Below are 12500 nucleotides of genomic sequence, written 5' to 3'. Positions count from 1 at the left end.
ATAGCTATCAGTGAGGAACCCCTATAGCTATCAGTGAAGAACCCCTATAGCTATCAGTGAAGAACCCCTATAGCTATCAGTGAAGAACCCCTATAGCTATCATTGAAGAACCCCTATAGCTATCAGTGAAGAACCCCTATAGCTATCATTGAAGAACCCCTATAGCTATCAGTGAAGAACCCCTATAGCTATCAGTGAAGAACCCCTATAGCTATCAGTGAAGAACCCCTATAGCTATCATTGAAGAACCCCTATAGCTATCAGTGAAGAACCCAGTAGGTGTGAGTTTGGTGCTGATACACCTCATCTGATCCCAGCTCAACACACCATCCAGACTATTGATCCCGGGCTTGCCCCGTTAGTGCTAAGGAGAAACACAAGCCTCACCCAGCTCGACCAGGACCAAGAGTTAAGAAGGTTAGGCTGCCTGCTCTCCCTGCACTGTCAATTCAACACATGAAACCAGTCATTTATTTAAAAAAAAAATACATTTTGTAGCCAATTTAAAAAAAAATATTCTAAGCTTTCTTGACTGCTGATCATCAGTAAAAAAAGGAAAGAAACGTATGAGTTTATTGGCGCATATTAATTTTGCCGGCAAACATTTGAATAATTCTAAAAACGTGGCTCCACCAGTGACTCAGCCCCAGGTGGATTTGAGATAGTTGCTGGGGAAACCAATCCAAGATGGAGGATGGTGTGGTGTAGAGGCTGTCACGAACCGGCTCAAAGCCCGTAACAAAAGGGAGACAACGTGGAGAAAAGGAGTAACAAAATATATATTTATTAAATAAAGTAACTAGGTATAATATACAATGATGAGTGTAATCAGTAATCAGTAGTGTAAGTGAGTGTTTTGCATGCATGAATGTGATAATGCAGGGTGTTGAAAGATGCTAAAGCAACCAACCAAAAAAACACCAAGAAACACAACCAAATCTATAATGGTGTCTGCATGGAGAGAGTCTCTCCATGAATGGGGAAGTGGTGTATTTATCCTGGGAGACACCGGGCCCAGGTGTCTCCCATGTAGCTGACGACCCTCCCAACTCCGCCCACCGACATCCTAATAAGGAAACAAGAACAAAGAGAGAATACGGCAGACAGAGTGGGAGGGTCGTCACATCCCCCCCATAAAACCGGGGACCAACAAGGACCCCGGAACAAAATACCAGCCTCTGCGTCCCAAATTGATGAGGGGTTACGTGCACACTTCCAATTTGCCCCAGCCAACCTCCTCCTCCCCAGACCTCAGCAACCTTTGCGCACGGGAAGCAATATTTAAGAGGAAAGAAGACTCCCCAGACCTCAGCAACCTTAGTGCATAGGAAGCAACTTTTAAGAGGAAAGAAGAATACAAGACCAGGAGGGAACAGACAGGAAAGACAGAACCAGACAATACAACCATTCAAGAACAGGGCGCACGAGACCACATCAGCTACAAACTCCAACGAAAAGAACAAGGTCCTTAATTTTTTAACAACTCCCAACGATTCATAGCCACTTCCCAACGTAACAGACTACTCATTTCAATCTACCCTGCAATATACAATCGTCAGGACCAGGCACATCTTCCTCCTCATGCACAGATCTAGCATGATAAGAACCCAAGGAAACAACGGTATCAGCCAAAATAACAGGTTTACCATCCTCTGTAGACTCCCACTGTTCAATCTCAGAGGAACGTGCATAATAGGGTTTTAACAAATTTACATGGCACAGCTGGTGTGCTTTCCTCCGTTCTGGAGTGGCAACTAGGTAATTTTGCTCAGTGTACTGACGCACCACTGTATATGGACCTTGAAACTTGGCTTGAAAAGGAGAACCAACAATTGGCAGCAGAGCAAGAACCTGATCACCCGGAGTAAACTGACGAGGCTCAGTTCGGCGATCAAATATGCCCTTCAACCTCTCCTGTGAAGATGATAACTTCTCTTTAGCCATTTCTCCCTTTTTAGAACGAGGCAAAGGACCCACACAGTCAATGATCAGATACTCAAAAGGTTGGCTGAGTACAGGAATAGGAAACAGTGGTACCGGCTTAATAGCTTGATTAGGTTTACCAGTTAATTGACAGGTATGACAAGTTTTGATGAAATCAGAGACATCCCTCTTTAATCTAGGCCAAAATAAATGTCTTAATATGCGATGGTATGTTTTCCTCACACCCATATGTCCAGCAACATCATTGTGAGAAGTTGTCAACACCAACTCACGAAGCTTTACTGGTACCACAACCTGACTAATCGCCTCCCCCAGAAAACAACTACCATGAGACACCCACTTTCTCATCAGGACATCCTCTTGGAGAAAATAGCCATGGGCGACATCTCCCAACTGTTCCACAGGCACAATTTGGTCACGCAACTCTTCTAATGTGGGGTCAGTCTGTTGCGCATTGATTAGATCTGAGTGGGTAACAGATAACGGAATAACAGGGAAAGCAGTGGCATACTTCTTTGTGGTATTCTCATTATTCGGCACAGTGACCAGTTCGCCGCGGCTCATAGAACGCGTCACTGCACACGCACTGAACATCTCTGGGGAGCTTTGTACACTCTCATCAGGAATCTCAACTGACGGCTTTATGGAAACAACTAGAGATGGAACCTCGACAGGCCATACACGATCACCAGCCAAGTTATTCCCAAGGATAACGTCGATACCCTCAATAGGCAACGAAGGACGCACCCCCACAACAACTTCACCCTTCACCAGCCCACAATCCAACATCAGTTTATGCAATGGAACTGACAGAGTGTTCAAACCTATTCCCCTAATTAGAACACTATTTCCTGAATCAGTCTCAGCAGAAAAGGGTAACACAGACTCCAACACAAATGATTCAGAGGCACCTGTGTCTCTCAGGATCTTCACTGGCACTAGGTCCTTTCTTCCTAACCTAGACACAAAACCTTCCGTAATGAAAGGTAAATAGTTTGGATCAATATGGACTTTCACATGCTCCTGGGTCAGAGGCAATGAGTCATGAGTGAACTGATGTGGAACAGGCGCAGCTAACGCGGTAGGCTTAGATTTAGCGTAAGCACCCTTTGACCTGAGATGTGGACATTCGTTTTTCCAATGACCCGAATCGTGACAGTAGTGACACTCTTGCCCAAAGTTAGCTTTACCACGGGAGTCAGGCTCAACCCTAGTTGAATTGAACTCTGCCCATGAACCAAAGTATCTCGGTGAGCGAAGCCCAAATCTATCCCAACGCCCCCACTCCTTCCGAATACGGGGCTCTGCAAAGACACTTTTGTGAGTCAACACATACTCATCCGCCAAAACCGCAGCTTCAGCGACAGTCTTTACTTTTCGTTCGTTAATATATGTGGCAATACGATCAGGGATTGTGTCCTTAAATTGCTCTAACATAATCAGATCACACAGCCCTTGGAGAGTCACAACTTCAGAGGCGGAACACCAGCGATTAAACTGTAAAGATAATTTTCGCGCAAACTCAACATGAGTCTGTTTATCATCCTTTTTTAAAGTTCTAAATCGTTGGCGGTAAGCCTCAGGGACCAATTCATAAATTTGTAACACAGACGTTTTAACCTTATCATAACTGGCACTGTCGTGTACACTAAGAGCTGAATATGCTTCCTGCGCTTTACCAGTCAGCACACACTGCAACATTAAGGTGCGGTCAGAATCAGGCCAACTCCTAGCGTCAGCAACACGCTCAAACAACGAAAAGAATGTCTCAGGGTCCTTTTCATTAAACTGAGGCAATAACCGTAAGTTCCCAACAATATCAAATGTGTCCGGGGCACGACCAAAAGAGGAACGACCCCTAGGTAAATCTGGGTCACCTTCCCAGAACAAACTCACCCCTGAGATCTTTCCTTCCCTAACCAACTCTATCCGTTCTTGTTGCAACTTGATTTTAGCATGCTCCATATCTAATTCCTTTTCATACTTTACACGATCATACTCTAGCTTCTCACGATCATGCTGCAGCTTCTCACGATCATGCTGCTGCTGTAACAGAAGCAGTTCTTTCTGCTGTTCAAAAAGAAGACTACTAGGACTAACCGATGGAATGGCCATTGTAACGTTACGGGGAGACGAAGAATCCTCAGCAGAGGCTGGCCCAGTAGTAACTTCAAGAATACCACTCTCCATCAGATTGGCCTTCAATATCAACCTAATAGAATTCTTTAGACGTTTATCACTAATTTCGACCTTGTAGTGTTCAGCGACCTTCAACAGCTGTTCTTTAGTACCTAATTCGAACAATTCCTCTGATGGAAAGCGAATGAACTCATCTACATAAGACGCCATAGTTACAACAAAATAAAAATAATTCACTCTTCCCCTCTGCTGAGCACACCAGACCACAACCCAAGAAATGACAATCACCCTGAGTACCACAGAAGAGAGATGATACGGAGCTTCCCCAAAACCTACATTAACTCAACCCTAGTCTTCGTGCGGATTTGCGGTGGGTATTTACGCACTGTAGCCCGCTGGCAAGGTAATAAACCCCCCAGCACGCTGGCAGATTCCACCAAGCCACGGATGTGCCCCCGAGACAACTGCTCAGTCCACAGACACCACACAAAAATAACAAACATTAACCATGCCCAACATATTCCAAAAATGAAACACGTCGCTAAGCCTATCAGGGGTAAAAGGCTATAGCTCCAGGTAGCAAGTTCCACTACCCTACCCAAATCTCCCACTGAGGTACACAGCCGATTACTCACCTCAGACCGATGTCCCAACAGAAAGTAGAACAAGAGTTTCCAGACTGGGCAGGGCCGGGAAACTAACCATTATACTCTCTCCAACGCAGCACACAAACCAAACAACAAAGGCAACCAATACTGGGCCTATCAAACTCAAACAAAATATGCAAACCAAACACGTACCTCCACGTTCTCCCAAACCAATACGTTCAAATATCCCGGATGAGTCCCCACTTGTCACGAACCGGCTCAAAGCCCGTAACAAAAGGGAGACAACGTGGAGATAAGGAGTAACAAAATATATATTTATTAAATAAAGTAACTAGGTATAATATACAATGATGAGTGTAATCAGTAATCAGTAGTGTAAGTGAGTGTTTTGCATGCATGAATGTGATAATGCAGGGTGTTGAAAGATGCTAAAACAAACAACCAAAAAAACACCAAGAAACACAACCAAATCTATAAGGTGTCTGCATGGAGAGAGTCTCTCCATGAATGGGGAAGTGGTGTATTTATCCTGGAAGACACCGGGCCCAGGTGTCTCCCATGTAGCTGACGACCCTCCCAACTCCGCCCACCGATATCCTAATAAGGAAACAAGAACAAAGAGAGAATACGGCAGACAGAGTGGGAGGGTCGTCACAAGGCTCTACAGTCATCACTATCAGATCAAGCTAAAATGGACAGATTGATGTTGGTGCTTGACTTAGGTTTAGGCAAGTCATTACAGGTACTGTAAAAACTGTCCAGAGAGTATTGTATCATCATCTGTTCATCAGTTGTAACAATATTGAATTTAGGGTCCTTCCTGGCAAGGCCATATGGGCAGGCTGATCGTCATGAACACAGCGTGAAGGGGAACATAAGGGCAGTGCAGGGCGGTGCCAGTCTCCAGTCCCTCTCCCCCCCTATCCTTTCCTCCTCTCATCTCCAGTCCCTCTCTCCTCTCCCCTCCCTCTATCCCTTCAACTCCCCTCCTCTCTCTTCCCTCCACCCTCTCTCTCTATCCTCTCCCGTCCCTCCCTCTCTCTATCCTCTCCCGTCCCTCCCTCTCTCTATCCTCTCCCGTCCCTCCCTCTCTCGCCCCTCCACCCTCTCTCTCTATCCCCTCCCGTCCTTCTGCCCTTTTCTCTCCCTCCCTCTTGTCTTCTCTTTGTTGCTCTGATTACTCACTGCAAAACTGCATTTATCTAGCAGCCAGATACTCATGAAACTGAGCTGGGTGTGAGTGTATAGAGAGAAAGAGGAGAGAGTGAGAAGGAGAGAGAGAAGGAGAGGGAGGCAGACTCCAGCAGCAAAACAACAGAACAGTCACTCGAAATAGAGCTCTCGCTTAATTCACAAAGGAAAGTGAAACACATGAACACTTCTGGATGCCTTTAATCTATTGGCAGATAAATATATTTGTTGGACCAGTAAGCAACGGCATTGTGAGCACACACACACACACACACGTCTATGCAAGCAGCAAACAAAAGCAACCTCTCTCCTCCCACACTACAACAGAAAACTACGCCTCAAATGAAGATTTTAATTCAAAAAGCTTTAATAGTGTGATGACCACTGAAAATGTATTTTATACACCTCTACATTTTACAAACATTGGATGTAAACAGTACTTTGTTCATTAATAACCATGTATTTATTTTTTTAATGTGCATTAAATTCAAAACTGTTTGATTTATTTATGGTCATTTGTTTAATTAGAATCAGGGGCCCATGTTTCCAACAGAATACTGTCCCCCATAAACCCCTGCTTAAGCCACTGCAATACTACAGTACCAGCAACAATGAGGACACGTACCAAATGGCACCCTATGCCCTATCTAGTGCGCTACTTTTAACAAGTGGTGCACTAGATAGGGAATAGGGTGCCATTTGGTACGTAATCAGAGAGAAATAAAGTACATTTAGATAATACATACAGGAGAGGTTTTTATACACATTTGATACTATCCAGTCGCAACAATCACTTGAACAAAACAGTCTGCAAAGATCCCTTTTTAAAAAACGTTTGGAAACTAAAAATATAATTACAAAACATTATGTTACATTCACACACCCAGAATTTCTTGGTCTTGTTTTCTAAATGTCTTAACAGAATAGAAGGAACAACCGAACCCAACAGAAGGAACAACCGAACCCAACAGAAGGAACAACAGGACAGAAGGAACAACGGAACAGAAGGAACACCGGGACAGAAGGAACAGCGGGACAGAAGGAACAACGGGACAGAAGGAACAACGGGACAGAAGGAACAACGGGACAGAAGGAACAACGGGACAGAAGGAACAACGGGACAGAAGGAACAACGGGACAGAAGGAACACCGGGACAGAAGGAACACCGGGACAGAAGGAACAACGGGACAGAAGGAACACCGGGACAGAAGGAACACCGGGACAGAAGGAACAGCGGGACAGAAGGAACAACGGGACAGAAGGAACAACGGGACAGAAGGAACAACGGGACAGAAGGAACAACGGGACAGAAGGAACAACGGGACAGAAGGAACAACAGGACAGAAGGAACAACGGGACAGAAGGAACAGCAGGACAGAAGGAACAGCAGGACAGAAGGAACAACGGGACAGAAGGAACACCGGGACAGAAGGAACAGCAGGACAGAAGGAACACCGGGACAGAAGGAACAACGGGACAGAAGGAACAACGGGACAGAAGGAACAACGGGACAGAAGGAACAACGGGACAGAAGGAACAACAGGACAGAAGGAACAACGGAACAGAAGGAACAACGGAACAGAAGGAACAACAGAACAGAAGGAACAACAGGACAGCAAAAGAAAATAAATTAAAAAGTGAAGAGTAATGTGACGGAACATTCAGAATGGAGGAATAAGCCTGGTACTGTATCAAGGTGTGTGTGTGTGTATCAAGGTGTGTGTGTGTGTGTGTGTGTGTGTGTGTGTGTATCAAGGTGTGTGTGTGTGTGTGTGTGTGTGTGTGTGTGTGTGTGTGTGTGTGTGTGTGTGTGTGTGTGTGTGTGTGTGTGTGTGTGTGTGTTTTCGCGCGACTGTTTGTCTGTGTGTACGAGAACATGGAACTCATAACTCCAACCCATCTGCCCTACGTGATTGTTGTCCTCTTAAAGTAATACATGACAAACTGAGTACAAAACTATGGCAATAAGATCTAGAAATAACATCTTATTTCAATATGGACTAATGTTCTTCATCAGTCACTGGTACTGTAAGAGAAGGGATAAGGTGGGTTGGACGATTCTTACAACAGAACCAAGACTCAGACACGCCTCTCTAGATCCATTCTCTTGGACAGACAGACAGACAGACAGACAGACACAGAGTCTCCATCTCAAAACTTGATATTTCACCATTGTTCGAAACATTTTAGGCCCCACTTCATAGTTCCGGAGCTGTCTCTAGCTAGCTCGGGCTACATGCTAGCACGCTCATTGACTGAACACGGTGGGCTTCTGGTGACTACTCATTAGGTTTTGATGAGTACTGGGGTGTAAATCCCTGGAGGAATATTTTACAAGTATAAGGGATACCCCCTCACCCCAACAGAGGTCAGAGACCCCTCACCCCAACAGAGGTTAAAGGTCAGAGACCCCTCGCCCCAACAGAGGTCAGAGACCCCTCAGCCCCAACAGAGGTTAAAGGTCAGAGGCCCCTCACCCCAACAGAGGTTAAAGGTCAGAGACCCCTCGCCCCAACAGAGGTCAGAGACCCCTCAGCCCAAACAGAGGTTAAAGGTCAGAGGCCCCTCACCCCAACAGAGGTTAAAGGTCAGAGACCCCTCGCCCCAACAGAGGTCAGAGACCCCTCAGCCCCAACAGAGGTTAAAGGTCAGAGGCCCCTCACCCCAACAGAGGCTAAAGGTTAGCGACCCCTCCCCCCAAATTAGGTTAAAGGTCAGAGACCCCTCACCCCAACAAAGTTAGAGGAGGTACAGGGAATATGGGGCTGGCTGTTCAGCAATACCCATCACACACACACTGACACAAGGCACACACAAATACACACAGCAAAAGGGACACACACACACCTGAGTGATGACTAAGTGTTTCCCTCCCTGTCCTGGTGTCTGTCTGCCAGTCTTATGTAACAGTGTCTCTACGGAGGTGGAAAGACAGACAGATCCTTTATTCTAATGCATCAGCCTAGCAACAGCTTCAAAGAAACTTGACACGTTGAAGTGTGTGTGTGTGTGTGTGTGTGTGTGTGTGTGTGTGTGTTATACCAGGTAAATGGTAGCTGTCCATTTTATTAGTGATACAGCGGTTTTCTTAGCCTGGTCCCAGACCGGTTTGTGCCGTCTCGTCAACTGTGACCATAGGAGTCGGGCTAGAAGACAAGCCAGGAACAAAGTTATGGTCTCCCCGTCAGTGGATGAAGAATACAGACGCCATGGAGATCGTTTCAATCTAACACATTCATTCACACCCAAACAACAACAACAACATATGTTGTACTCTACTCCTCTCAGTCACCTGTATTGCAGCTAGAGTAGCTTGACAATGTCGAGGGATTGAATCACAGTTATCCTTTCTTCCTTTATCTGTAGGGGGTTTAACTGAATAAAAGACTGTCGTTTCTGACTATAGAGGACAGAGAGGTGTTTTAAAACACAGAGGATGGATCATGGCAGCACATTGATTATTTTATGTTGAGTGACACTTCCACTTTTCACCACTGGAGGGCACTGTAAGCAACACAACAGCAGGCTCTGGCACCACGAAACGAGATATTAATAATATAGGAAGCTAGCTCTGGTCCATGGTGTAAGTGCATGTATCTCTACTGAATAGGAGTGGAAGAACATGGACTAATGCCCTGGACCAGAGCTAGTAGAAACCATAATGTCAGGCTTTAAAAGCAAGAATGGAAAGAATCAAAGCCATTTAGATAATAAAATAATGACATTTTCTAAGAGAAAACTAAACACTGACGACTTCAGTTGTACTGTACGCAATAAAGAACAACTTATTTATTGATTTTTATAATACAAAGAAATAAATAAAATCCCCCTGCCCCAAAAATTTCCCAATTTAAAACGATTAGAAGTGAATCACATTCCTTGAGATGGTGGGGGGTGAAAGAGAAGAATCCTCTATTTCCTTCTTTCTCTTCTTCGTCGCGCCGTACACCAAAAAAGCTGAAGACGACCCATTGCTATTCCATAACTCTGCCGTTTCAAACCTACTGGTCCTCAGAACTTCTCTGGTAAAAAGGAACAAGAAGTCTGGTTGTGTTCCGGGCTTATTGCTTTTAAAACACCGTTCTGTTAGCAATATAGTCCTGATTTCAGCCAGGTCATCTGGTTTCTCTCTGCTGTTGATGACTTGGTTTTTTAACGGACGTGGAATGAAGTTTTGCTGTCGGGTTTGGTCAAAGTGTCACAAGCACCTACAATGGATTCTGAGACTGAGGATGCCGGATGTTTCTGAGGGGGGTCAGAGTGTGTTTGGTTTGGGGGGGGGGGGGTCAGAGTGTGGTTTGGGGGGGTCAGAGTGTAGTTTGGGGGAGTCAAGATGTGGTTTGGGAGAGTTAGTGTAGTTTGGGGGGGGTCAGAGTGCGGGTTGGGGGGGTCAGAGTGCAGTTTGGGGGGGGGGGGGGAGGTCAGAGTGTAGTTTGGGGGGGGTCAGAGTGTAGTTTTGGGGGGGTCAGAATGTGTGTTGGGAGGGGTCAGAGTGCGGGTTGGGGGGGTCAGAGTGTAGTTTTGGGGGTCAGATGTGGTTTGGAGGGGTCAGATGTGGTTTGGGGGGGTCAGAATGTGTGTGTGGTTGGGGGGTAGCTTGGAGTGCTAGGTATCTGGGCTCGGACGTAACACATTACTGGTCAATGACACTAGTTGGAGGGCAATATGGTGGGAGGCGGGATGGACAAAAATCCAACTGCCAAAATACCTATTTTTCCAGACTCTTGGAAAGTTCTCTGTCAGATGTTAGAAACACATGCTTCTCAATGCCCTGGTCCAAAGCAGTACAGATACAATCCCTTAGTCAGAATGTCCAGTATTCCATAGACACCCAGTTAACCCAGTAGGTACCTGGATCGTTGGCTCTTCAATCTCTCTACTTGGTTGGTCCAATAGAAACGGGTTGAAGGTGATGATCTCTATGTTTGTTCCCTTGTAAGTAGAGGAATGTGATTGGACAGAAAACAGCAGGCAGGGCTGTCTGTCTATTCCCTCCATCTGTCTGTCTGTCTGTCTATTGGGATAGTTGTAGACAGAAGTAGCATTAGATGAGTCAGGGTTTGAAGAGGAGGAGTGAAGGAGAGGAGGAGAGGTGGAGAGAGGGAGGAGAGAAGGAGGAGAGAGAGAGGGAGGAGAGGAGGAGAGAAGGAGGGAGAGGGAGGGAGAGGGAGGAGAGAAGGAGGAGAGAGGGAGAGGGAAGAGAGAAGAGGGAGAGGGAAGAGAGAAGAGGGAGAGGGAAGAGAGAAGAGGGAGAGGGAAGAGAGAAGAGGGAGAGGGAAGAGAGAAGGAGGGAGAGGGAGGAGAGAAGGAGGAGAGAGGGAGGAGAGAAGGAGGAGAGAGGGAAGAGAGAAGGAGGAGAGAGGGAGAGGGAAGAGAGAAGGAGGAGAGGGAGAGGGAGGAGAGAAGGAGAGGGAGGAGAGAAGGAGAGGGAGGAGAGAAGGAGAGGGAGGAGAGAGGGAAGAGAGAGGGAAGAGAGAGGGAAGAGAGAGGGAAGAGAGAGGAGCGATTCCAGTTTCCACAGGGGCTGTTACAGTTAGTGTGGTCTATGTTCTGAGGCCTCAGCTGAAGAGATGTACTGTACAGACACTGAGGCTATCTGGGTAAACATAACTCTCTCTCTGTCTTCCTACCACTCCCAGAGTGAAGTCAGCTCAGACACTGTGGGAGGAGACGACGGGGGAACGCTCAAGTCTTCTGAGCTCCAGTATTTCTGGGCAGTACTGAAACCACATCACAAATACACACCTCCTCAGCCAGTGTGTGAGGACAGTATTATTTAACATAAGAACATTGTCCTTCTAGGCTCTGGTCCTGAGTGTGAGAAGGGAACTTTACTGAAGACCGAGGGTAAGAAGGAGACATGGGGGTTGGAATACATCCTTCACCGAGGGTAAGAAGGAGACATGGGGGTTGGAATACATCCTTCACCGAGGGTAAGAAGGAGACATGGGGGTTGGAATACATCCTTCATCGAGGGTAAGAAGGAGACATGGGGGTTGGAATACATCCTTCACCGAGGGTAAGAAGGAGACATGGGGGTTGGAATACATCCTTCACCGAGGGTAAGAAGGAGACATGGGGGTTGGAATACATCCTTCACCGAGGGTAAGAAAGAGACATGGGGGTTGGAATACATCCTTCACCGAGTTCCAGGGAGAAGGGGAAATGGTTTGGGGTGGTTGGCACTGGTCCCTTTGTTTGGCTAGAGTCAAGGACAATCACTTTCTCTCTTACTCTTCTCACTCTCTTCCTCTTCTCCCTCTCCTCCTCCTCTCTCTCTCCTCCTCTTCTCCCGCTTCCTTTCATCACTTCCTCCTCCTCTTCCTCCCCTCTCCTCTCTCTCTGTCTCAGTTCATGTCGATGGTGTTGAAAACCCACTCCGTGAACTTCTTGAGTTTGGCAGCAGAGCTCTGGGACTCCTCCTGCAGGCGCTGGTTATCTTCCCATAGCATCTTGATCTGTAGATGGAGACGCTGCTTCTCCTCACGCTCCTACAAGGAGGGAAGGAAAGGAGAGGGAGAAGGAGGGAGGGAGGGAGGGAAGGAAAGGGAGAGGGAGAAGGAGGGAGGGAAGGAAAGGGAGAGGGAGAAGGAGGGAAGGAAATGAGAGGAGAAGGA

The sequence above is a fragment of the Salvelinus namaycush genome, unplaced genomic scaffold (genome assembly GCF_016432855.1).
Source record: "Salvelinus namaycush isolate Seneca unplaced genomic scaffold, SaNama_1.0 Scaffold527, whole genome shotgun sequence".
Classification (NCBI taxonomy): Eukaryota; Metazoa; Chordata; class Actinopteri; order Salmoniformes; family Salmonidae; genus Salvelinus; species Salvelinus namaycush.
The sequence above is the reverse complement of the archived record's forward strand: the minus strand, read 5'-3'. Positions refer to the sequence as shown.